The following is a 27,032-nucleotide window of genomic DNA, read 5'->3' as shown; positions in this document are numbered from 1 at the left end:
CTGTAACTTTTTGCCCAGGATAATTCCTCAGTCCATTATTCCCATTAAACTGAATGATGTTTCCGTCACGAGTGTAGGTGAACATACCAGGGTCAGAGCCGTGTGGACCTAAAACTGATGTCAACCCATTTAAAGCTACCACACTTGACTACTCACTTACATTGCAAACAACAGGACTAACATCTGATAGAGAGGACGAAATGTTTACAAAGCAAACAGATCAGATCGAAGCTCTGCAGTCTTGCCACAGCCAGTTAGAAATGGAGTTGAACTATGAAATAACTGACAAGCGAAGAGGACTCCACAAATATTTTTTTTTAAATTATTCAATGGGATTAGTGTGTCACTGGATAGGTCATCTTGTATTGCCCGGAAGGTAGTTAAAAGTTCAAACACATTACTGTGGGTCTGGAGGTACATGTAGGCCAGAGCAGGAATGAATGGCAGTTTCCTTCCCGAAAGGGCATCTGTGAACAAGATGGGTTTCTCACACAATCAGCAACTGTTTCATTATCATCATTAGACTCTTAATTCCAAATATTTATTGGATTTGAATTCCACCATTTGCTGTGGCAGTATTCGAACTCAGTTCACATGAGCATTGCCTGGGTCGCTAGACTAACAGCTCAATACCACTAGTTTCTTGCTTTGCCATTCCCCAAAAGAATGTAACTTTGCTGCACATCAGTGTAAAAGACAGTATGCAATGTCTGCACCATCCTCAGCCAGAAGTGTTCCTTAGATGATGCCCAACCAATTCGATTTGCTGCATGTGACATGAAGAAACAGCTGAACACAGTAGGTATGAAAAAGGCAATGGGGCCTGACACCATTCCTGCAATAGGCGTGAAGATTTGTGCTGCACAACAAGCCGTGTCCCTGGGGAAGCTGTTTCATTCCAGCTCCAACTCTGCATCTCCCTGGCAACGTGGAAAATTCCTCAACTATGTCCAGTCTCTTAAGAGAAGAATAATTACAATCTGACCATTTAGCACCCCCTCAGTCCCATCACGATCGACAAATTTGTGTGAGTTATTTTTGACAGAGCTGTCAAGCAGCACAGAAATTATCTGCTCAGTGTGGTTTCCGATTGGTCCCCATGTCGAGATGGTGATGTTGTGGAAATGTCACTGGATTACCAATCCCGACCAGGCTAATGCTCTGGCAGCTGATGGAAGTTAAAAACAACTAATAAAATATCGAAATCTAAAATCTGCTGTCAGTAACAGTGACCTTGAAGCCAATGACGATTGTAAACACCAATTGCCTTCCCAATGTACTTTCAGGCAGTGAATCTCCCCTGCTTTTCTGTTCTGGCCTAAAAGTGCCTCCAGACGACAGACATGTGGCAAACTCTTCAACGGTCTCTAAAATGCCAAGCAAGATATTCTGTTGCATCAAACTGTTCCGAGCCCTTAATGGATAAAATTGGACAGAACACCCAGCACCAGTCTCGGTATGAGAAAAGGTAATGGGAAACACAGTCCTGTTGATCCAGCAGATGCCTCTTTCCTAACAGCTGAGAGCTTGTGACACATTTACAGAGTTTTCCCACAGACTGCACAGAAACATTGGGGAAGGAGTAGGTCATTCAACACATTGAGCCTCCCCCATTCTAGTTTTTGGTCTAACATCTCTTCAATTTTATTTTTCCCAAACACTGCATACTGTATATCATTTGAAATGATTAATTATTGGAAAAATATGAATTAGGAACTTTGCTCCATCAATTTTGCTTTCCCATTCAATATAACGATGGTTGATCCTTTCTCCCCACACCAAACCTCTGCTGCAACCTTGTCCCTTTAGTGTCAAGAAATACTTTACGAAATTCAGTGCCTTGGCTTCCACAGGCTTGTGTCGCATAGAATTCCCAGATTCACCAGTCTGTGAGTTCAGACATTTATTCTCATCTCAATGCAGAGTGCCCTGACCGTACCTAATACTGTGGCCACTTGTTTTAGACGTCCCAGCCAGGTGAATTATCATCCCTATTTCCAATATATCTCGCTCTGTCAGAGTATTATATATCTCACTGAGATCTCCACTCATTTTCCTAAGCCACATGGAATACAGACTCAGTCGCCCCAAACTCTGCCGCCACAACAAGTTTGCCATTCGAGAGATCAGTCTGGTCATTCTTTGCTGCTCTCCCTCAATGTCAGGTTTGTCCTTTATTAGGTAAGGAGACCAAAACTGCACACGATACTGCACAATGTTCGAGATGGGGTCTCACCAAGCTCATGTACAGCTGTAATAAGATACCCTTATTCCTGGACTCAAATTCCCCAGAAATGAAGGTCAACACATCGTTTACCTTCCTCACTGCTTTCAGTTGCTCCAATAATGCTTTCAGTGACTTGTGTATAGGGAGAACCAGATCCTTTTCAATGTTACATATACCCACTTGGTGGATCTATGTACATTGTGCATCGTGCCAGTGCCAATCCCAGTATTGATGTCTGATTTCAGACTTCACTGCCGTGAATGGACCTCAGAGTTCGCTGAAGAAGTCAACAAAAGTATGCACGTTAGTATCTTCACAGATCAAAATTTTCACATCAATTCCTTTTGAAATGCTCGCCTGATAGTTAATTTTTCGAACTAAAATTTTCAATGTTACGTCCATCCACATTGCTGTTTATCTGCCACGTATTTGCCCATTCCCTCCACATGTCTCAATTACCTTGAACTTCTTTACATCCGCCTCATCCAATCAATTCTCAGTTTGGTACCATCAGCAGATTTTGAAACATTACATTTAGTACCCTCGAGCAGATGAATAGATGGATGCCAAACATCAATTCCAGGATCATCCTGCTCGTAATTGTTTTCCACTCCAAAAACACGAGCTGCTTATTCTGACTTACTTTTTCTTTCAGCTCTCTACCATTCTCAACCCATGCCAGTATATTATATCTCACTGTTGCACAACTGTTATGGGCCAGGACAGACCACCTCGAGTCATTTTAAGGAAGTAGTGCAGACTCAAACTTTGCTTGTTGCCTTAAGCAGGAGTGACGCAGCTGGTCAAGCCACTTAGTTTTAAATAAAACCGAATTTATTTTCAAGGTTACGGAATGAAACACAAACAGAAGAGAATAGGGTGTAGAAAAACAATCTATCCGAAAACCTAACAGATTCTCCTATCTTAATTATGTTAGCAAATTAAATTCATAAGAAGTGGGTTCATGGGAAGACCAAGAACTGACTTTCAATCCAGCCTACAAAAATGTAGGGCATTACTGTGTTACATGATGAGGGATGACAATACCAAGAGACATCCAATTAGAAGCCATATCCATGCCACTAGTTCCACAGTAAGTAGAACTAAAGTGACTATTCCCAGCTTTTGTCATTTTAAAGTTTTATAAATAAATATTAAAAATTATTAAAAGTTGGCTACTCAACTAATCTTCCAGGTGAAGCTTTCTGGTCTTCAGTAGCACTCCACTTCTCAAGTGAGAATCTGCAAATAGTTGAAAGCTATTGGGTGGGACCGTGGCACAGTGGTTAGCACTGCTGCCTCACAGCACCAGGGACCCGGGCTCAATTCCCGCCTCAGCCAACTGTCTGTGTGGAGTTTGCACATTCTCCCTGTGTCTGTGTGGATTTCCTCCGGGTGCTCCGGTTTCCTCGTACAGTCCAAAAATGCGCCGGTTAGCTGAATTGGCCATGCTAAATTGCACGTAGTGTTAGGTGAAGGGGTAAATGTAGGCAAAATGGATCTGGATCGGTTTCTCTTTAGGGGGTCGGTGTGGACTTGTTGGGCCAAAGGGCCTGTTTCCACAATGTAAGTAATCTGTATCTAAATAATCCTTGGTGTTGTTCGAAGTACTTGAAACAATCGCCATAAACACCCCATGGAAAGTTTGAAAGGAAACATCAAACCCAGGTTCTTCCAGGAGAGATATCAGAGAGAGGGGGGATCAGCATGAACCTTCTACTTAGGCCTGCTAGCTTCACAACTGGCTGCCTGCTTTCAGTAAACAGCCAGTCTGTGAGAAATCAGTCCAAAGAAATCAAAGCAGAGGGTCTGCGCTGGGAGAACTGAGCACTCCCCTTTCATAAGAACAGAAGGACTAGGAGCAGGAGTAGGCCACCTTGTCCTTCTAACCTGCTCAGCCATTCTGTAACATCAAAGCTGATCGACTCGTGGACCCATATCCACTTACCCGCACTCTCACTGTATCCGTAATTTACTTCATTGTTCAAAACATATCTATCTCAGCTGGAAAAACATTTACTGAAGTAGCGTCAACTACTTCACTGGGCAGGGAATTCCATAGAATTACAAGCCTCTGGTGAAGAGGTTCTTTCTCAATTCAATCCTAAATCTGCTCCCTCTAATATTGAGGTTATTCCATCTTGTCCTAGCTTCACCTGCCAGTGGAACCATCCTCTCTACTTTTTTCTTACCTCTTCCCTTCATAATAATTTTTATGTCTCTATAAGATCCTCCACTCATTCTTATAAATTCCAATGAATATAATGCTGATCTATTCTGTCTCTGCTCATAAGACAACCCCCTCAACTCCAGATTCACCAGAGTGAATCTCCCCTGCACCACCTCCACTTCCAGTACATCGCTTTGCAAGGAAGGAGGCCAGAACTGCTTACAATACTCCAGGTATGACCTCACCAGCACCCTGTACAGCTGCAACATAACCTCCCTGCTTTTAAATTCAACCCCTTTCGTAATGAAGAACAAAATACCATTTACTTACCTAATTACATGATGTACCTTCAGGTCAACCTTCTGTGATTCATGCACAAGGACACCCAGGCCCCTCTGCACAGCAGCATGCTGCATCTTTTTACAATTCAAGTAATAATCCCTTTTACTGGTATTCCTAACAAAAAAGATTACTTCATATTTATTAACATTGTATTCCATCTGCCAGACCTTTACCAATTCATGCAATGTGATTATTTTCCTCTGCAAAGTTTCACCGTACTCTGTACACTTTGCTCTACCGCTCATCTTCGTGCCATCTGCAAGTGTTGACCAACTATGCATGCTTCCAACTCCACATCATCTATATAAATTGGGAATAATTGCAACCCCAACATTGATCCCTGAGGCACACCACTCAGCACTGATTGCCAGCCAGGATAGCACTCATTTATACCCACTCTTTGCTTCCCGTTAGTCAACCAATCTTTTATCCATGTTAATACTTCAGACGTAACGCCATCCATCTTTATCTTATGCAGCAGTCTACTATGTGGCACCCTGTCAAAGCCTTTTTGAAACATAGATACACGCCATCCACTGCGGCCTCGTTGTCTATCTTGCTCGTAATGTCTTCGTAGATTTCCAAAAGCCTTGTTAAGCATGATCTGCCCTTCATGCATCGTTGCTGCATCTGTGCAATGGGCCGTTTTCTATCAAAATACCTTGCTATTTCTTCCTTGATAATACAGTCAAAGCATCTTCCCCACGACACAGATTAAGTTAACTGGTTTATAATTCCCCAACTTTTATCCACCTGCCTTTTTAAACAATGGCGACCCATTTGCTGCTTTTCAATCTGCTGGGACTGCCCCAGAGTTCAGCAAATTTTAGAAAATTACCACAAGTGCACTTGTTATTTCTCCCGCTATCTTTTTAGTACCCTGGGATACATTACATCAGGGCCAGGGGATTGGTCTAACCTTAGCTCCATTACTCCATTAGCTTGCCCAACGCTACCTCCTCTGTAATAATGATTGTTCACAAGTCCTCACCTACCTTCATCTCTTTGGTAATAGCAAGGACTGCAGATGCTGGAAACCAGATTCTAGAGTGGAGATGGTAAAGCACAACAGTTCAGAACATTCCTGATGAAAGGCGTTTGCTTGAAACGTCGATGATTCTGCTCCTCAGATGCTGCCTGAACTGCTGTGCTTTACCAACAGCACTCTAATCTAGACTCTTCATCTCTTCGTCGATCACTGGCATGTTATTAGTGCCGTTCACTATGAAGACTGATACAAAATACCTGTTTAATGCCTCAGCCATTTCATCATATCCTATAACTAAATACTCCTTCTTATCCTCTCAAGGACCAACATTGAAGTTAGCCACTTATTTTCATTTTATATATTTCGGGAATCATCTGCTATCTGTCTTCATATACTGTGCTAGATTTTTTTTTCTCGTGTTCTATCCTACTTTTCTTTATAGCTCTTTTCGTGGCTTTCTCTTGACCTTTAATCTTTTCCCAATCTTCTAGGTTCCTGCTGTTCTTGGCCACTTTGCATTCCATCTCTTTCAATTTGAAAGCCTTGCGTATTTGCTTAGACACCCACGGCAGACGTCCCCTTTTCTTACAGTCTTTCCTTTTCACTGAATATACGTTTGCCTAGGACTTTGAAAAACTACTTTGAAAATCCTCCACTGCTCGTCAACTCTCACCATAAAGTAGTTGTTTCCAGTTGACTTTTGCCAAGTCCTTCCTCCATTCTGTTGTAGTCTCCTTCGTTTAAGCACAGGACCCTGGTATTGAATTTTGTCTTGACTCCATCTGTGTTTAAAATTCAACCATACTGTGATCATTCCTGCCAAGTTGATTCCTAACTATGAGGTCATTAATTATTCCTGTCTCATTGCACAGGACCAGATCTAGCATAGCTCACTCCTCATTGTACGTATTTTAATTTTAGACTTGAAAGCACTCCCAAGTAGTCAAACCCAGACTCTTTGGATTCGTTACTTTTCAGACTGCTATGAAAAAAAAACAAGGACAGCATAACCTTGTTAAAGGAGTAGCATTGTCACAACACTACACTTGGGACGTCATCAAAAATGTTTCTTAAAATTCAAATTCACTGCATATATTGATTCGCAATAATTTATTTCGCAGTCGAATTCTTAAATATGATTTGCCATTAATAATTTGATCCATGTTCATTACTTGCAAATTAACATAATTCTCAAAGTTCCCAGCAAAGCATTCTGTCTAATAGACTCTTGTATTGTCCTGACTGCTTCTTTGGTGCTAAGCAGACTGTAATTCTCTGTGTCTCCCTGCCTCCTTTAGAAATATTGGGGTTTCATTTGCTGCTCTCAAATCTGTCAATTCAATCATCTGGAATTTGGAAGACGGCAAGCAAAGTATCCATCATTCCCATGGCCACCTCCTTTCAGAATCAGAGATATAGATTATCATTCCATGGGGATTTATCAGATTTCAGTGCAAATAATTTCTCCAAAACTGCTTATTTAGTGATTTGATTGTATTTCTTTTCTTTCTCAGTAGACCTGGAATTGATTGGAAGCATTTTTTTAAAAATCCTATCATAAAGGCAGAACTGAAGTAGATGCTTCATAGTCTGCCATTTTCCTGTTCTCTATTCGTTGGTTTTGGACAGTAAGGAAGCTACAAATATCTTCTCCAACATGTCACCTTGGTATATTGTACATTGAGAAGATTTTACATTTCATGCTCGTTAATATATTCTTCCAAAACCCATTAGTTTCTGTCTTAAGATGTTGAATGATTGACCTTCCACAGCCATACAATCACAGAAGTATAGACTCTGTACCATCAAAAATACAGCACGATCTATATTATTCCAAATTTCCTACATCAGTCCCGTAGCCATGAATGGTGTGAGGTGACCCATGATAACTGCCCCCATTAGGAAGTGCATTCCAGGTACCATGACCTTCTGGGTGAAAAACAATCCCTGATTCATCTCTAAATCTCAAATCCTTCCCTTTAAAAGTGTGCTCCCCTGTTCTTGGCCCTTTGACTAAATGGAACAGCTGCTGTCTATCTACCCTGTCCACATCCCTCGTAATCTTATCCTTCTGAATCACGGCCCCCTCAGCCTTCTCTCATTCAAACTAAACAATCCGACCTTATCCAGCCTCTTTCCATAGCTGATATGCTCCACCATTGGAAACATCCAGGTGAATCTCTGCACCCGCTCCAGAATAATCACATACTTCCTGTAATGTGGCTCCCAGAACTCCACACAGTATTCCATATTGGCCTCACCAAAGTGCTACATTGATCTTGTAATCTATGCCTCGATGAGTAAAGGTTATACCTACTGCTTCCATTGACTTCTTATGTAACCTTTTATTCTCCCGCATCACACTCAACAATGTGTGAAAAAGCTCCCTATGAGCTTTCTTGTGTGCTACAATTCATTGTGTATTCCCCATTTTGTTCCTTCTTCCAAAGTGCATCACCTCAGTTGTCACAGTTACATTCCATCTGCCATTGATCCACTCATCTGACCATTCCATCTGTATCTTACTGTAACATAAGACCTTCCTCCTCACTGCCAATCACCTGGTCAATCTTTGTATCAAACTTACTATCACACTCCCAATCCCCCCTCTACATTCACACCTGCACCATTTATGAATACCACATTTAATAAGGGACACAGCACTGATCACTGTGGTTCACCAGGGGACACCGGTTTCCAGTCACATAAACAGCCTTCTACCACCACGTATTTTGTGCAAAACTTTCTTTAACACTGATCTGAAACACACTGGTGTATAGTTCCCTGGTCTACCTCTACAACCCTTCCTATAAAGTGTGTTCTCCCGTCCTTAGAAACCTCACCTGTGACCAGATTCTGTTTAAACATTTGCATCAGCGCCTTTCATCCCTTGTCTCCAACAGCAGCCTGAGATGTAACTGAGCTGGACATGGGCATTGGTCCAATTTTATACCAGCCAATACATCAATCCATGCTCACATGTTATATCAATCTGCAAAAGAGCTTCCCAGTCCATCTTCTTGAATTCAGTACCCGCCTCCTTCTTTTCCAAAGTAAAACAGACGTGAAGTTCCCATATAACAATAAATCAGCATCTTCAGTTTCACGCACAAATTTCCGCCTTGATCCTAGACCAAGTCACCTAAGCAGACCATTGTGCCATCTGAGGGATTAATCTGGAGAAAGCCCATTCAGTATATGTGATCAGTATATTTTACTTAGATCACGACATCAAAATTGTATAGGTACAGTCTCCCCAACTCTCTGTGTTACTCGTGCAGAATTTCTTTACTTCTAATAGGAGCAAATCACTGCAGAAGCAGAATCTGCACTGAAACCAACACATGCTAGAGATCTCAGTGAGTCATACAGCATCTGTAAAGAGAGATCAAGCTAACACTTTGAGTCTAGTTGATTCTTCATCGTCTGTATTCTGATTCCGTTTAAATGAAAGCGTTTAAAGGGACACAGCACTGAAACCTGTGGCACACCAGAGTACACCGGTCTGCAGTCACACAAACAAACTTCTACCACCACCTATGTTCTCCAATAGTTTCTCTAAAGCTTACCTTCCACCGTTTGCATATGTTCCTCCCAATACACTTTGCTTTAATGTTTTCTGCTAACTTACTGTGTTTGCTGATTAAAACTCCTCTTGAATATCTGACTGTACCGTATTCACTGATTCGCCATTATTTACAAATACAAGAGATATCTTCAAGAAAAATTTTGTAAATTATAACTTCCCTTTCATAAATGAAGAACAATTCACTTGAAAGTTGCTATTACTTTCTCAGTGTCCAATAAGATCTTCGTTACAATAGGTTGCAACAGATTCCCTATTGTGGATAACAACTAACTGGCCTGGAGTCCTCCACTCTCTCACTTCTTCCCTTTGTAAATCATTTGAATGCATTTATAACCTACCAAAGTGAATACAGAGAAATACAGTGGTCCCTATTGCAATCAACATGTGTATTGCTGTTTTCTCTGAAATTTCAGTTTGAATTATATCTGGTCTGTCAGACTGATCAATCCTCATCCCAGTGCTGTTTCCAAATACTACCTCGTAACTGTATTTAAATTATTTTAGTCTTTAGTTACAAAGGTCCCGTGGTGACTTGGTATTTCTGGGAGATTTTCTGGATCTTCCTCTTTGAAGACAGATGCAATGTAACTGTTTCGTTTCCTTGTCACTTTTCTGTTCTCTACAATAAATTCTCGTATCCACACATTCGCTTTCCCACATTTGATCTTGATTTCATTTTCCTTTCAAGTATCAACAGACGCTTTTCGCCAGATTCCGACAGACCCCCTCCTGTTGGTGATGACTTAACTGGTCTGTGGTTCTCCACTTCTTAAATTGTTAGAATGCATGAAGGAACTATGCTGTATGCCTTCTTGATCATTCTATCGACCTGCCACTTTCAGCGAACAATGGACCTGAACACCCAGATCTCTCTGTACATCACTTTTCCCCAGGGTTTTTTCCAGTTAATGTATAATATGTTCTCAAATTGGATCTTCCAAAATGCATCAACTCACATCTGCCATTTCTCCACCCAACTCTCCAATCTATCTACATTCAGCTGTGTTCTCTGACAGTCCCCTCAACTTTCTGTTTACTCTACCAATCTTAGTTTCATCTGCAACCTTGCTAATCAGACCACCTTTATCTTCCTTCAGATCATGTAAGTATATCACAACGAACAGTGGTCCCAGCACGGATCCCTGTGAAACACCACACAGAACAATTTTCCATTTTGAGAAACTCCCTTCCATTACTACTCTCTGGCTACTGTTGCCCAGCCAGTTCTCTAATCCATCTAACTAGTACACCATGGACCCCTGCGACTTCACCTTCTCCATCAGTCTATCTCATCAAACGCCTTACTGAAGTCCATGCAAATGATATCCAAATCCCTTTCCGCACTATCAACTTTGTCATTCCTTAAGAATTCTATTATGTTTGCTGAGATGTGACCTTCCCTGCCCAAACATGGAAGGTCTTGTGTGGAGTCCGACTTCTTTTACCCTGGAGTCATCCTGGTTTTATTTCCCAAACAGGACTTTAAAAATGCCACAATGATTGGCTGCGTACAAATTGAATGTTGTTTTGAACAAAATACAATCTATCCACAAATACAAATCTGCAAACGAAAATTAGACCCCCAGATTTATAGGTGTGTCTGTGCGAGAGATGCGGAGTGTGTGTGTGTGTGTTTGGGGTGGGGGGGGGGAGGGTGGCGTGCGAGTGAAAAAGAGAGGATGTGTATGTTTGTTTCCATGTGTGTGAGCGAAAGAGAGTGTGTGTGTGTGTGTGTTTAAGGATGAGAGTGAGAGTCTGTGTTCACGTTAAGACACAGACAGATTTGGCAGATCCCTTTCCCCACACACACCCAGTCCGTGGTTTCAGAGCTTCCATGCTCTGCAGCTTCTGCTCCATTTGTTGTTCATGTTACAGACACTGATGCTGTAACTACAGTCCCCATGCTCCATCCAGAGTTGGGTCACTAAATCCTCTGGTCTCCCTGAATGTCTGAGGTAGCTCACAGCACAGCCTCCAGCAAATGATCCCCAGCCCCTCCACTAACTTTTCAATAACAGGAGACAATCCGGCTTCCCTCCACTAAAAGTGAGATATCTACTCATTTATAATTATACTTCAGGATCCTCCTCGTGTTTCTGACCACGTGATCAGCTGAGAGGGACAAACACAGGCGTTCAGTAGACAGGCACAGACCAAATTTTAAAAACATGAGTCAAAGATGCTGAAACTCCCTGTCCAACATGAAGCACAACTTGGGACACACCTGGAAGTGAGCAATAACCCGAAACACAACCCCCTGTCCATGAAGCACCACATGGGACACACCAGCAAGTGAACAACAGCCCAGCACACACACCGCTGTCCAACATGGAGGACAACGTGGGACACACCGGGAAGTGAACGGCTGCCCTGCACACACACGCACCTCTTCATGAAGCACCTTAAGGGACACACCAGAGAGTGAACAACAGCCCAGCACTCCCTCCCCTGTCCATGGAGGACCAGATGGGACACAGCGGGAAGTGAACAACAGCCTGACACACACCATTATATTATTTCTGAACTTTATAATGCCAGTATTCGATACAATACACAACCAAAAACCAAGGCCAGAGGAAGATAAAGAAGGACAGAGACATTCACGTTAAAGATAGAAACGGACAATTAAGACAAAACCAGAGCATGTCGTTGAAATATGTGAAAAAACAAGGGAGTGGGTCTATCTGGAGCAGTGAGACCTTGGCTGGTCAGGTCACAAAAATTAGAACATTGAATAAAGGCATTGCCAGAGCAGCTGACCAAATTTATTCACTAAATTCTTAATTTGCCTCACAGAACAAACGCAGAATCTATACACTGGGACAAGTAGACAACCCAGCGTAGAGAGCTATGCAGACTGTGCCAGCGTATTGCTCGGTAAGGTGGAATATCTGGCCACATGGGGAACTGTACAGACTCTGCTAGTGTATTGCTCAGTAAGGTGGACTATCTGCCCAGCATGGGGATTTGTGCACACTATGCTAGTGTATTGTTCGGTAAGATGGACGATCTGGCCAGCATGGGGAGCTGTGCAGAATATGTTAGTGTATTGCTCAGTAAGGTGGACTATCTGCCCAGCATGGCAGTATTGCAATACTTTGCCGGTATATTGCTGCTACATTTGCACTGCGTAAATGACTAACACGGGGCAATTTGCCGCCCATACTGCGAGTGACAGTAAATGGGCTCCCACAAATTAATGTCTCTGTATCTTCATGCATCAGTTCAAGACAAGGGGTTTTATGTTTGCGTTTGTGTGTGGTTCTTGGGCAGTGTTAGATGTGAAAATTATTGTCTAAGAGAGAGCACACATGAGGAAATCAGTTTAAATGTGAACAACTGTAAGGGCTTGGTATAATGGACAGAGAGAGATAGTTCATGGGCAGCTGTTAATGACGTTCTTGAGAATATTAAATAAAGGCATTGCCAGACCCAATAGCATTATAGATCAGTATGCACAGGAATGATGGATGGATGGGGAGTTCTGTGTGATATCAGATATGAGCTGTGGAGTATTGACTCAGAGTTGTTTCTGCAGGTTTGCAGCTGTGAGTGTCAGCAACAGGCGAATGCCACCTTTAAGACTGTATTTCACAGCTCATGGTTGAAGTAGCAGATGGGATGAGCCAGTGAAGTAGATTCTGGATTGATCAGTAGTTATAATTAGGAATGGTCAGGGTATAGTGTCAGGAATTGGTTCATGTCCAAAGGGATCACCACTGTTGTTATTTGTCTATTTCAGCTTCAGATATTGGTCGGGGATGAGATGGAGTCAGAGGAAGGAAATGTAGTTTGTACCCAGAACAGAAGATAGTGACCTCAATGCTTTCAATAATTAGATAGCAAGTGCAGTGATACAAGGGATCATGGTTCACACCTGAAACTTAGCAAGTCAACATAGCAACCCATGAGTAACACTGCCAGAAGCAAGGTGGGAGAGAGTGAATTCACAATTTAGTAGTGGTTTGTCAAGTGATAATGTGGATTTAGAGTCTTAGAAGAAACAATAACAGTGGCAAGGAGGGTAGAGTCAATGAAAGAACAGTATTACTGTCAAACATGATTTATTGAATTAATAACTGAACAGTGAGACTTACCAGGTACACCAACGGAAGCCAGGATTGGATAATACAAATATTGTATAATGTAAAGTGCATATTTGATCCGCCGCCATAATGACCATCGATCATAATTTGCAGAAAGAAGCCAAACATCCCTGTATAAACTCCTGTCCATTCTTGTGACATTCCAGTCTAATGTTCGCAGATTGTGACCCATTGCTGTAACATTCCAGTCTAATGTTCTCAGATTCTTATTCATTGTTGAAACATTCCAGACTCTTGTGCTCAGACTCTGATCTCTCCCCCCGTGGTCTCTGGAGCTGCTGATTCCTGTTAACACTGTTGGTGATGCTCCGACCATACTGTGCGATAACACATTGAATGGAGCCCACTTTTCATTAAAAGATGGAAACCGTCCACTGGGATAATTGCAACCCATGGAGACTAACATTAATCACAGTCACTGAACAAACAGGTCCAGTTAACCCTTTCCTGACATCACTTTTCATATCCCAATAAAAGTGAACATTTATTCGGTGTGGGTGGAATGGATGGGCGTTGCTTAGGGATAGACCATAAATCTTTCAATATTCTTATTGTTTCTTCCGTGCATGTGGGAGTAGTGCCAGAATACTGCAGGACTGTGTATATTACATACTGTTTATAAAAGGCGACAGTGAAAAAGTAACAGACCCGCTGCATAAGGTGACTGGTGGGGTAATTTCCAAAGTCAATAAACCAGTGTATATATTTATTGTCCATTTACTTTGTGTAATGTTGCTCTTGGTTTTATGTGCACTGTTGTCAAATTCTTCCATAACCTTAGGACATCATTCAGAGCATCGGGACTGCTGCGCAGGGACAGGAGGAAGTAATTCTGTTCCCACACCCCTGTTACAAAGGGACAGGGGGAGGCCATTTAGCCTCTCAAATCTGTTACAGAGGGACAGGAGGAGGCCATTCTGCTTCTTGAGCCTGTTATGCAGTAACTATCAGTTGTAAAATACTTACGGACAAAAATACTCCTAATGTAAATTTTAAAGTTGTAAGTTGACTCAGGCCAACTTTGAACGTTTTTTATTTGACACTTTGAAAAGCTGCTTTGGAGAAATTATTGGCGGGAAAGTTGGAGGCCTTCACAAATGAGTTACAGAGTCTAGCGATACAATGTTCCTGCCTCTGAGCAATGTAAGGCAGGTAGGTGTAGGGAATGCTGAATGGCGAGCAGAATTGAGGCTCTGTTCAAGAAAAGGCAGAAGTATGTGATTGGTACAGACAGTAGGGATCGAGTGACTCCATCGTGGAGTACCAGGGATGTGGGCTCAAGAGGGAAATCAGGAGGGCAAAATGGGGACATAAGATATCTTTCGAAAATAGGGTAAGGGACATTCCAAAGAGATTCTACAACTACATTAAGGTCAAAAGAATAACTAGGGAGAGAACAGGACCCCTTAAAGATCAGCAATGTTGATCTACGTGTGGAACTACAGGAGATCGGTGTGATACTAAATAAATATTTTGCATCAGTATTTACTGTGGAGTAGGATATGGAAGGTAGAGAACTTGGGAAATGAACAGTGATATCTTGAATATTGTCTATATTACAGAAGATGAGGAGCTGGATGTTTTAAAATGCATTAAGTTGGATAATACCCTCTGACCTTTTAAGTGACTCTTGGTTAGGCACGTGGATTTTAGTACAATGAAGGGCATGAAGGTTAGTCTGACCTTAGAGTAGGATAAACTGCCGGTACAACATCAACAGCTCAAGGGCCTGTCCTGTGCTGCACTGTTCTATGATCCATGAACTAATCAGATGGACCCCAGATCTGTTGGGAAGCTAGGGAAGTAATTGTTCTGTCTCTGGCTGAGATATTTGTATCATGGACAGTCACATGTAAGGTTGTTTCATTGTTTAAGAAAAGTTGGTAAGGAAAAACCAGGAAACTGTAGACAAGTGGGACTGATGTCATTGGTGGGTAAGTTGTTGGAGGGGATTCTGAGGGACAGCATTTAATTTTGTTTAGAATTGCAAATTCCGATTAGCGATAATCAACATGACTTTGTGTGTGGAAAAGCATGTCCCACTGATTTGATTTATTGTTTTGAAGAAGTGACGAATAAGATTGACAAAGGCACAGAAATAGAACTGTGGAATAGAATATAGACTTTAGTAAGGCATTCAAAAGGGTTCCGCATGGTAAACTGGTTAGCATAGTGAGATCAAAAGGAATACAGGGAGAGTTGGGGGTAATTGGCTCGAAGGATAGTAGACGAAGGAAATGTTTGTGAACTGTTATATAGTTTTGGACGAGAGTTCTGTGACCAGTAGTGGACCACAAGGATCGAATGGATTTTGTCATTTTATATAAATAATTTGGATGTGAATACAGTAGGAATTGTGAGTTTGCAGAAAACACCAAAATTGGTGAGGTAGTGGACAGTGCAGATGGTTAACTCAGAGTAAACCGGAACGCTGATCAGATAGGCGAAAGGGCCGAGGAATGGCGGATGGAGTTCATGTCAGACAAACGGAAGATGTAACATTTTGTTGAGGCAAATTGTATTAGCGCTTATAGTTAGACTCCTGGGAAGTGTTTTCAAACAGCCAGCTACATAGAAATTAGAGAAGCCCTGCAGTGTGGAACCAGGCCATTTGGCCCACCGAGTCCACACTGACCCTCCAGATAACATCCCGACCAATGAACTCTATGGTTACCCCGGTAACTCTACATTTCCCATCGACAATCCACCAAACCTGCACATCCCTGGATACTGCGGAGCAATTTAGTGAAGTCACTGAATCTAATCTGGACATTTTTGGCTGTGAGAGGAAAACCAAGCACCCAGCGGAAACTCACGCACACACAGGGAGAAGGTGCAAACACGCACATAGTATCACCAAAGGGGGGAAGCGAACCCAGGTCATTGGTGCTGTAAGCCAGTATTGCTAGCCACTGTGCCACTCAATGACCAGCTGCGAGAGAAACTGCATCCTCCCACTTTCTCTGGATCTGTCACATCTGTTCAAATAATGCCGAATTCCAGTGTAGTGCTTGCCGAGAATCCTTCCTTTACCTCCACCCCAGAATTCACATTCTGGTGGACAGGAACTTAAGCTGTGACTGATGCATTGCCTGCTCTTCTGCCCTCACCCCTTCCCCTTCTTCCAAGTTGTCCATTAATACTGGAGCATGCAAGATAATTGCTGATCTGCTGCATATACTGGAGGTCGAAAACAAAAGCTGTTCTGATGAAGAATTCCCAAATTAAAAAATTTGACTCACTCTCTTCCTACAGAGGATTAGGAAAGAGTGAATTCTGAAATGAATTCGTGATGAAGGGCTTATACCGACACATAGACCTTCCTGCTCCATGGATGCGCCCTGACCCGCTGTGCTCTTCGAGGGCCAAACCTTCGACTTTCTTCCTTCAAATAGTACCAGACCCGTTGAGATTTGCCTGCAAACGCTTGTATATCTAATTTCCTGTTTAGAACGTACACATTTTTTTCCCTGCAGTATTGACTTTCATACACATCTCCCACCAGTGTTTGCTAATAAATCCTGTTTATAACCTCCAGTCAAATTGTTTCTGTGTAATCTTATTGCTGGGGTGAGATGAATGGTAGATTCAGTGATATCTTTCCTGAGGCCTTTCTTGACATCACAAAATCACGCTGCACTTTGTTCGAACAATATAAGAATTGAAAAGGCAGAGAAAGATATGGGCCAAGTGCAGGGAAATGGGGTTAATGTGGACAGACATTTTGGTTGGTATGGACCAGTTTTGGCTGAATGGCCAGTCTCTGTGCATGACCGTAAATGAAAGCGGTTTTGGGTATAGACATAAAGGGTGAAATTGAGCAACAATGTCTTGGAAGGATGATTTCACAGGTTTCAGAATGCTGAGATATAGACATTTCAATAGCATCCGGCAAAATAAGCTAGTATTTCTAGGAGTGATGGTGAATGGAATATAGCAATGAGTTCAGATGATGGAGAGTTTTGGATGAGGACTTGTTCTGAAGCTCTGTAACTGTGAATGGGGTCAGCAGAGTCTTCAACTCGTCGGACTGAATCTAACAATAATTTATCTTGGAGTGATTTTCATTGAGTGTGACAGGGGGATTGTCTGCACGAGGCCGAGCTAGTTTCCTTGTGCTAACATATCGAACTCACCTCATTAACTACCCATTCTACCCCATGGTGTCCCTCTCATTCAATGCTCGCCCCATTCTCTCACCCATCTTGGCTGGAGGTACCCACCATCGCCCGGATGCCCCTGGACATTCCATTATCCCTTGCACTGGTGCCTTCTTTAAAAGGACAATGGATATTCGATTGAGCTTTTCTCAGTTTGGAGCTGCCATGTACAGTTTACCCAGAGCATAGCAGATAAGGATCAATTCCACCACAGTTTGTCAACAGGGTCACAGATATCCTGGTGGATGGGTTCGTACATCTCTTCACAGAGTGGGCCACACCACTAGTCCCACCGAGCATGATCTGAGCTCACCACCCAGCTCAGTGTAGTACCTGCGATCTGTAGCAATGTCCAGCAATACAGGACAAAGATCAATAACATTCCCCACTCTGCGAGGATAAGGTCATTTTATGCTCTCTGGTCCCTCACACTCAATGTATGTCTGTTCCAGGACCGACACCCTCACAAGGCTCATACTCCACCAATCTCATTCCTGCTTGCAGCTGCCACCCCTCTCTCTCTGTGTCTCTTGCCTTTGTAATATCCCCACAGATGGTAGAATTCTCTGGAGTATGCTGATTATGGAATATTCCAAATAATTCCCAGTTTCAGGAAAATGGTAGCGCCCCAGTGTGTAAAATATTAGGTGAAGGAACAGAGTGTTTCTTTTTGAATCACATGCAACTAAAATCCATCATGAGTCCATTCAGCCCTTCAAATGTGCTGTACCATTTAATAAGATCGAGGGTGATCTGAATGTCTCCTGAGCTTCACGTTGCAGGAACTTTCAATCATTTTCAGCCCCCTGGTTTCCTGTCACTGACCAGACAACACTCACGCACTTCCTACCTTGGGTTTCTTCAAGCATGTGTTCGGGAGGCATTTCCCATGGGGACCAAACATCAAAAAATACATTCCATCAGCGTTTTACTTTCAGACAATGGTTAGCATGCCTCACACAGACCAATCAAAAATGTACTCATATTTTATAGTTATCGACATCTAATCACAACTAGTAATTCTGGTTATTTCACTTGGTAAACTTATTCATACAAAGATAGCATCCAATCAACTGTCTCGCTATAAAATACAATTTCCAGCGAAGTTTTTTTTTTCCTCAGCTATTATCTTGACCGTTATCTGACTGGTACCTTTTTTCCTTCTTATCAAAGTTTATATTTTACTTTGACTTTGGCTATTTCTGTCCGTAGCAGTTACACAGTCTCGCAATCTGTTGGCTGGATGGCTGGCTTGTGATACACAGGAAAGCCAACAGCGCATGTTCAATTCCCCACACAGACAGAGGTTGCTATGAAGGGGACGCTCTCTCAACATCGTCCTGTCACCCGAGGTGTGATGACCCTTAAGATAAACCATAATTTGTGGTCCCACTAATGAGAAATGTGGTCCTTTGGGACTCTATTCTATCCATGTTAACATTTTAATTTTATCAAAAATATTTTTTATTCAGAGAAAATCTTTTTAAAGCTTCAATGAACCAATAAGTACCGAACTCAAAAAAAAATGCAAATTGAACACAATTACACCCATGTGCATGTACATAAAGAAAAACAAGGTAAATCAACGGACCGAAGAAAAACAAAATTAAATTAAATAACGAATAGTAGAACTCAGTGTAACAAAACTATAGCTCAAAAACTTCAAGAGCATGAACTAATACACGTTCATTTGCTCGTAATTCTTCCTCTCTGGACATTTGATTCATTGGTCAAGTTCGTCATAGCTATATACAAGTCCTTATTAGTGTGGCAGACAGCCTGTACCTTGGTAACTCAAAAAGGGCTTCCATGTCTTTTAAAAATCCTCTATTTTATGGTGCAACATACCTTTAAAAAAGTCCAAAGGGCTATGCTCCATTACGAGGTTACGACAACTCAATAGACCCCGGGGGTTTTCAAACACCCAACACAACAGAACTTTTTTTTTCTGAACTCAGAGAGTGAGGGTATTAAAGCGTTTTTTCCTATGCACACCTGAGTAACGTAGATTGGGAAGGCCCAGGAAGAGGGAAACCTGATCCTTCTCCAATTCATTCCCCAAGATCCTCTCCATCCCAGCGAACACACCGCTCCTATAGCGCCGGTGGAAGGCCAACAAGCAATGAGTAAGACTGCCCATAGTCATTCTGTATTTAAGACATACTCCCATCTTGAATTTTGAGAGAGGATCTAGGGCCAGATAGACTATGAAGAATCTTCAACTACATGGCAAGAGTCTTCTTACAGATCAAAATACTTCTTGCAATTTCACAAATATCCTCCCCTTTGTGCGAAGAGATCTCAAAACCCAACTCTCTTTGCAGACCTCAGAAAGGCACAACGTCTCGTCTGAAGGGCCACACTCCAAATAATGATAAAGGGTACTGACAGAGAGTGTGTTCTTAGCACTAAGCACCCTCTTCTCTGTGTCGGATCTGTGCGGGTCTGTTAAAAGCGTGGCTCTTTTTTGAATAACATCTTTGATCTGATAAAAAGAAAACAGAAGAGATCTCTACTTGGCCGTCTATAGTTACGACTTATTTGATCAAAGGACATCCTTGTTTCTCCCTCAGATAAATCATAAAAGCAAGATACACCCACGAGTTGACCACAGTCTAAACATGGAATCCAGTATCCCCGTCAGAAACACGGTACACCACGTTTTAGGGTAAGAAATGAGGTTTGGCTATATTGCAGTCGCTCGGACACATTGCCCTCCCTACTTTAAAATTACTGATACTTATGGGGAAATTACAATACTTCGTAACTGCCCTCATTTTGTCTATGAATAGCAATCTAATAAGAGAGCACTTTGCCTGAGAAGCTTCAAAATCTAACCATATTGACGCTGAGGCCTCACTAACATCGTGTGAAGAAGAGCTTAATTGATAGCTTTTAATATCCGGGAGATCTACTCCCCACAAATTGTGGGGTCGTTGTAATTTGGTTAACTTGATAAGGAGTCGCTTATGGTGACAAATCAAAGAGCTACATCATCCATTTAGTCGCCTAAATATTTGTCTGGGAAACATCAAAAAAAGCATTCACATGGAGTATAGCAAACAAGGGAGGGAATTCATGTTAATACGAGCTATCCAACCTCGCCAGGATATTGGAAGTGCCTCCCATTTTCGAAGGTCTTGTTTAATTTTGTCAAATAAATGGACAAATCCCACATTAAATATAAGTTCAAAGAAAGGATTAATGATTTTTTTTAAGTGCGAGCATCACCGGAGTAAGATGAACCCGGAAGACTGCAGCTAAGGTAAGGCAGTTTCTAAAAATTACTTACCGGTAGCGGACAGCAGTATTTTCCCTTTCACAGAAGGAGCGGGAGAGCGGAGGAAGTGACGAGGACCAGAGGGGCAGCCGGGAAGGAATGCAGTCACCACATATATCAGCAAGGTGGCCACCCGCCCTCCTCCTCTAACCTAGTTAATAAGGTAACGCTCATTCTAAAGTTCCTCTATTGAATATAAATTTGTTATTAATTTTATAGCAACTTGAACTAACCTTTCTACTTTAGTACTGAGTGGGTGTTGAGATAAGTCGGGTATAGATGCTAGGGCAGTTGCTTGCTCCTCCTGCAGAATGTGGCAGGTGGGAGACATGGAACACGTCTCCGCTGGCAACATCTGCGGGAAGTGCACCCGACTCCAGCTCTTTCAAAACCGTGTTAGTGAATTGGAGCTGGAGCTGGATGAACTACGGCTCATTCGGGAGGCTGAGGGGGTAATTAAGAGGAGTTACTGGGAATTGGTCACTCCTAAGGCCCAGGAAAATGATAGATGGGGTACAGTTAGGGGGAAGGAAAGGGAACAGACAGACAGTTCAGAGATCCCCTGTGGACAATCCCCTCAGCAATAAGTATACCATTTTGGATACTCCCAGGGGGATGAACTTCCAGAGGAAAGCCATAGCAGTTAGTTCTCTGGCACTGAGCCTGACACTGTGGCAAAGAAGGGAAGGGGCAGAATAGAAAAGTACTCGTGGTAGGGGACTCTATAGTTAGGGGAATCGACAGGAGATTTTGTGGTCAGGATCAGGATTCCCGGAAGGTATGTTGCCTCCCTGGTGCCAGGGTCTGGGACGTCTCCGATCGGGTGTAGAAGGTTCTAAAAGGGGAGGGCGTAAAGCCAGAAATTGTGTTACATATTGGCACTAATGATATATCCAGAAAAAGGATCGAGGATATAAAAAGTGATTTCAGGGAGTTAGGATGGAAGCTGCAAAGCAGGACGAACAGAGTAGTGTTCTCTAGTTTACTACCGGTGCCACGAGATAGCGAGGCAAGGAGCAGGGAGCGGGTGCAGCTTATCACGTGGCTGTGCAACTGGTGTAGGAGCGAGGGCTTCAGATATGTAGATAATTGGGATGCCTTCTGGGGAAGTTGGGACCTGTACAAGAAGGACGGGTTGCATCTGAACTGGAAGGGGACCAATGTCCTGGGTGGAAGGATGGCTCGAGTAGTTCGAGAGGTTTTAACTAGTATGGCGGGGATGGGAACCTGAGCTGTATACCAGAGGTGAGAGTTGATGCAGATGAGGTAATAGCAAGAGGTAGACCAGCTGATGGGAAGGATTTTCCTGGGAAGGGACCAAGGGATCAGTTAAAGTGTGTTTGCTTTAACGCCATGAGTATCAGGAATAAAAGTGATGAACTTAGAGCATGGATCATTACCTGGTGCTATGATGTTGTGACTATAACAGAGACATGGGTTTCTCAGGGGCAGGAATGGTTGCCGGATGATCCATGGTTTTGAGCATTTAAAAAGAATAGGGAGGGGGGAAAAGAGGAGGGAGTGTAGCACTACTAATCAGAGAGGGTATCACAGCTACAGAAGCTTCCATTGTCGAGGAATATCTGCCTACCGAGTCAGTATGGGTGGAAATTAGGAACAGCTAAGGAGCAGGCACCTCGTTAGGGGTTTACTACAAGCCCCCCCAATAGCAGCAGGGAGATGGAAGAAAGCATAGGTCGGCAGATTTTGGAAACGTTTGGATGTAGTAGGGTTGTTGTAATGGGTGACTTTTACTTTCCCATTATTGATTGGAACCTCCTTCGAGCAGAAGATTTGAATGGAGCTGTTTTTGTAAGGTGTATTCAGGAGGGTTTCCTAACTCAGTGCGTTGACAGGCCGACGAGGATAGAGGCCATTCTAGACTTGGTGCTCGGAAACAAGCCGCGGCAGGTATCAGATCTTGTGGTGGGAGAGCATTTTGGTGATAGTGACCACAACTGCCTCACATTCTACTTAGTTATGGAGAAGGAGAGGATTAGGCAAAATGGGAGGATATTTAATTGGGGAAGAGGAAATCATGATGCGATTAGACATGAGTTAGGAAGAATGGATTGGGAGCAATTGTACCATGGTACAGGCACTATAGACATGTGGAGACTGTTTAAGGAGCAGATGTTGCAAGTGATGAATAAACATGTCCCACTAAGTAATTCAAGAAGTGATAAGATAAAGGAAGCTTGGATGACGAGAACGGTGGATTTCCCGTCAAAAGGAAAAAGGTAGCATACATAAGGTGGAGGAAGCTAGGGTCAAGCTCAGCTCTAGAGGATTACAGGCAGGTGAGGAAGGAGATCAAAAATGATCTGAGGATAGCCAGGAGGGGGCACGAGAAAGGCTTGGCAGAACGGATTAGGGAGAACACAAAGGCATTTTACACTTATGTGAAGACTAAGAGAATGGTCAAAGAAAGAGTAGGGACGATCAAGGATAGCATAGGGAATTTGTGAGTGGAGTCTAAGGAGGTAGGGGAAGCCCTAAATGAGTTATTGTGCTTCTGTCTTTACGAAAGAAATGAACTTTGTAGTGAACGAAACCTTTGAAGAGTAGGTGTGCATCCTGAAAATGATAGAGATATAGGAAGCTGATTTACTTAACATTTTGTCAAACATTAACGTTGACAAGTCGCCAAGCCCGGACCAGATTTGTCCTCGGCTGCTTTGGGAAACGAGAAATGCAATTGCTTCGCCACGTTCGAAGATCTTTGCATCCTCGCTCTCCACTGGAGTCGGACCTGAGGACGGGAGAGAGGCAAATGTAATTCCTCCCTTCACGAAAGGAAATAGGGAAATCCCCGACCAGTAAGTCTCACGTCTGTCGTCTGCAAGGTGTTAGAAAGGATTCTGAGTAATAGGATTTATAGCCATCTGGAAGAGCATGGCTTGATTAAATGCAGTCAACACGACTTTGTAATGGGCAGGTCATGCCTCACAAACCTTATTGAATTCTTTGAGGATGTGACTAGAAAAGTTGATGAGGGTCGAGCTGCGGATGTGGTGTATATGGATTTCAGCAAGGTGTTTGATAAGGTTCCCCATGGTAGGCTCATTCAGAAGGTCAGGAGGAATGGGATACAGGGGAACTTAGCTGTCTGGATGCAGAATTGGCTGGCCAACAGAGGACAGCAAGTGGTAGTCGAAGGAAGATATTCTGCCTGGAAGTCTGTGGAGAGTGGTGTTTCACAGGGCTCTGTCCTTCGGCCTCTACTGTTTGTAATTTTTATTAATGACTTGGATGAGGGGATTGAAGGATGGGTCAGCAAGTTACCAGACGACACAAAGGTTGGAGGTGTTGTTGACATTATAGAGGGCTGTTGTAGGCTGCAGCGGGACATTGACAGGATGCAGAGATGGGCTGAGAGGTGGCAGATGGAGTTCAACCTGGATAAATGCGAGGTGATGCATTTTGGAAGGTCGAATTTGAAAGCTGAGTACAGGATTACGGATATGATTCTTGGCAGTGTGGAGGAACAGAGGGATCTTGGTGTGCAGGTACATGGATCCCTTAAAATGGCCACGCAAATGGACAGCGTTGTTAAGAAAGTATATGGTGTTTTGGCTTTCATTAACAAGGGTATTGAGTTTAAGAGTCGTGAGATCTTGCTGCATCTCTATAAAACCTTCGTTAGACTGCAATTGAATACTGCGTCCAATTCTGGTAGCTCAATTATAGGAAAGATGTGGATGCTTTGGAGAGGGTTCAGAGGAGGTTTACCAGGATGCTGCCTGGACTGGAGGGCTTATCTTATGAGGAGAGGTTGACTGAGCTCTGACTTTTTTCATTAGAGAAAAGGAGGAGGAGAGGGGACCTAATTGAGGTATACAAGATAATGAGAAGCATCGATAGAGTCGTTAGCCAGAGACCATTTCTCAGGGCAGAAATTACTAACACGAGGGTTCATAGTTTTAAGCTGATTGGAGGAAGGTATAGAGGGTATGTCAGGGGCGGATTCTTTACACAGAGAGTTTGTGACAGCATGGATGGCATTGCCAGCAGCAGTTGTGGAAGCAAGGTCATTGGGGACATTTAAGAGACTACTGGACATGCATACTGTCACAGACATTTGAGGGTGCATAAATGAGGATCAGTGGTCGACACAACATCGTGGGCTGAAGGGCCTGTTCTGTGCTGTATTGTTTTATGTTCTATGTTCTATGTTCTAATATACATAAATAGGAAACATGCCCATTATCCCCTGGGACCATTGAAAATGAAATCAGGATTCTCCCACAGCATTAGTTATTTCCCTCAGTTCGCCCATAAACATGGCCTCCGACTTTATAAAATCAATGGTATAGCCGGAAAAGGCACCAAACGAGCTGATGCATTCCATGTGGTAAGGTACCAAAACTGTGGGATTTAACGAAAATTTAAGATCATCATCTGTAAACAATGTAAACTTTCGTGACTTCTACCCCACTTCTGGGGCAGATATGTTGGGGTCCCTGCAGATGGCCTTCGCCAGTGGCTCAATCACCAACTTAAACAACACTGGCGAAAGGGGTTAACATTGTCGACTGCCTTTAGAAATATTAATTTTACAGGATCACACACAGAGGATCACTTTCAAGGACCCTCACCCACTTGATAAAAACTTTGCCTGTACCAAAACATTCTAACATATCGAAGAGATACGGCCACTCAACCCAAGCAAATTACTTCTCTGCATTTAAAGAGAACATTAATACCTGTATTATTTGCTGTTGACACGCTTGGATCATATTGAGCAATCTGCTAACATTGTTGGAATATCTACAGCCTTTTATAAGCCGGTGTGGTGCACTTTGACAATGGAAGGATAAATAGTTTCCATGCTTAATGCAAGGGACTCAGACAGAATTTTGAAATCAATATTTAGAAGTGAGATGGACCTACGAGAAGCACAATCTTTTGGTGTCTTCCTTTTCTTAAGAATAAGAGAGATACGAGCCTCTCTTAAGGATAGTGGGAGGCAGTCGTGACTGTGAGAGTGACTAAAATTGTAAGCATCGGCCCTGACAATTGGTTTATAAACCCTCATAAAATTCACTTGGATATCCGTCAGGACAGGGCGCCTTTCCGCCTGGAAGCTGCTTTATGCGCTCCTGCACTGACAATGGTGCATTAAGGCAAGACACTTATTTGGGAGTTACCCCTGGAAGATCCAAGTCCTTGAAGAAAGATTCCATCTTAATCCATTTTTCCACATAATGCTCAGTCTGATATAATTCGGAGTAAAATCTCCAAAATGCTGTTTTTATCTTTATGGGATTGCAGGTAAGGGTCCTAGTACCTTCCCTAATTGAGGTAGTGGCTTTGGGGCTCTGTTTTCCCTCGCAAGATAGGCTAAATACTTACCCGGCGTATCACCGTGCTCAAAAAGCCTTTGTTTTGCAAAAGAAAGTACCTTCTTAGCTGTCTGTGTGAGCATCGAATTCACTGCAGACCGAAGCGTTGTGATCCTCTGCAGTCTAGCCACCGAGGGTCTATCACAGTATGCCCTCTCGGCTGTCTTCAACCGTGCCTGGAGCAAGCGTTCCTGCCCCAGCTTCCCGCATCCTAAAGAATAATTATTCCTTTGGCATAAGCCTTAGCAATTTTCCATATAATGGATGGGTTACTGGTTGAATCTGAATTAATGGCTAAGAAAGATCTGAATTCATTACAGAAATACTCAATGTACTTACTATCCTTAAGAATAAAGGGAACCACTCGCCAGTGTCTTGAACCTGCTATATTGCCCTTAATCTTAATCAATAAGTCTACTGTTGCATGGTTAGAAATGGTCATATTCGCAATTGTACAGAACACCACTGAATTGAAGATTGCTGCAAGGTGAGGAAGAGATCAACACTAGTGTGGCATTTCTGCGGGTTGAAGAAGAAAGTAAAATCCCTACTTATGAGGTGGATCTTCCTCCATACATCCACCAGCCCCAGTTCCACACAAAAATCCACTAATTGCTTCGATTGGAAAGATGGTGCTGGGAGCCTTTGGGCATTCTGTCCATCGTGGGTGCAAAAGACAATTGAAATCTCCTCCTACAATATTGTGCTGTGAAGAAAGATTACTTAATTTGGAAAATGCATCTATCAGGAATTTAAGGCAGTGAGCCAGGGGGCAATAAACATTCAAAATACCGCTTTCTTTTCCATATATCTTTGAGGTTTATG

Source organism: Chiloscyllium punctatum, chromosome 19 (genome assembly GCF_047496795.1).
Source record: "Chiloscyllium punctatum isolate Juve2018m chromosome 19, sChiPun1.3, whole genome shotgun sequence".
NCBI lineage: Eukaryota > Metazoa > Chordata > Chondrichthyes > Orectolobiformes > Hemiscylliidae > Chiloscyllium > Chiloscyllium punctatum.
Note: the sequence above shows the minus strand (reverse complement) of the source record.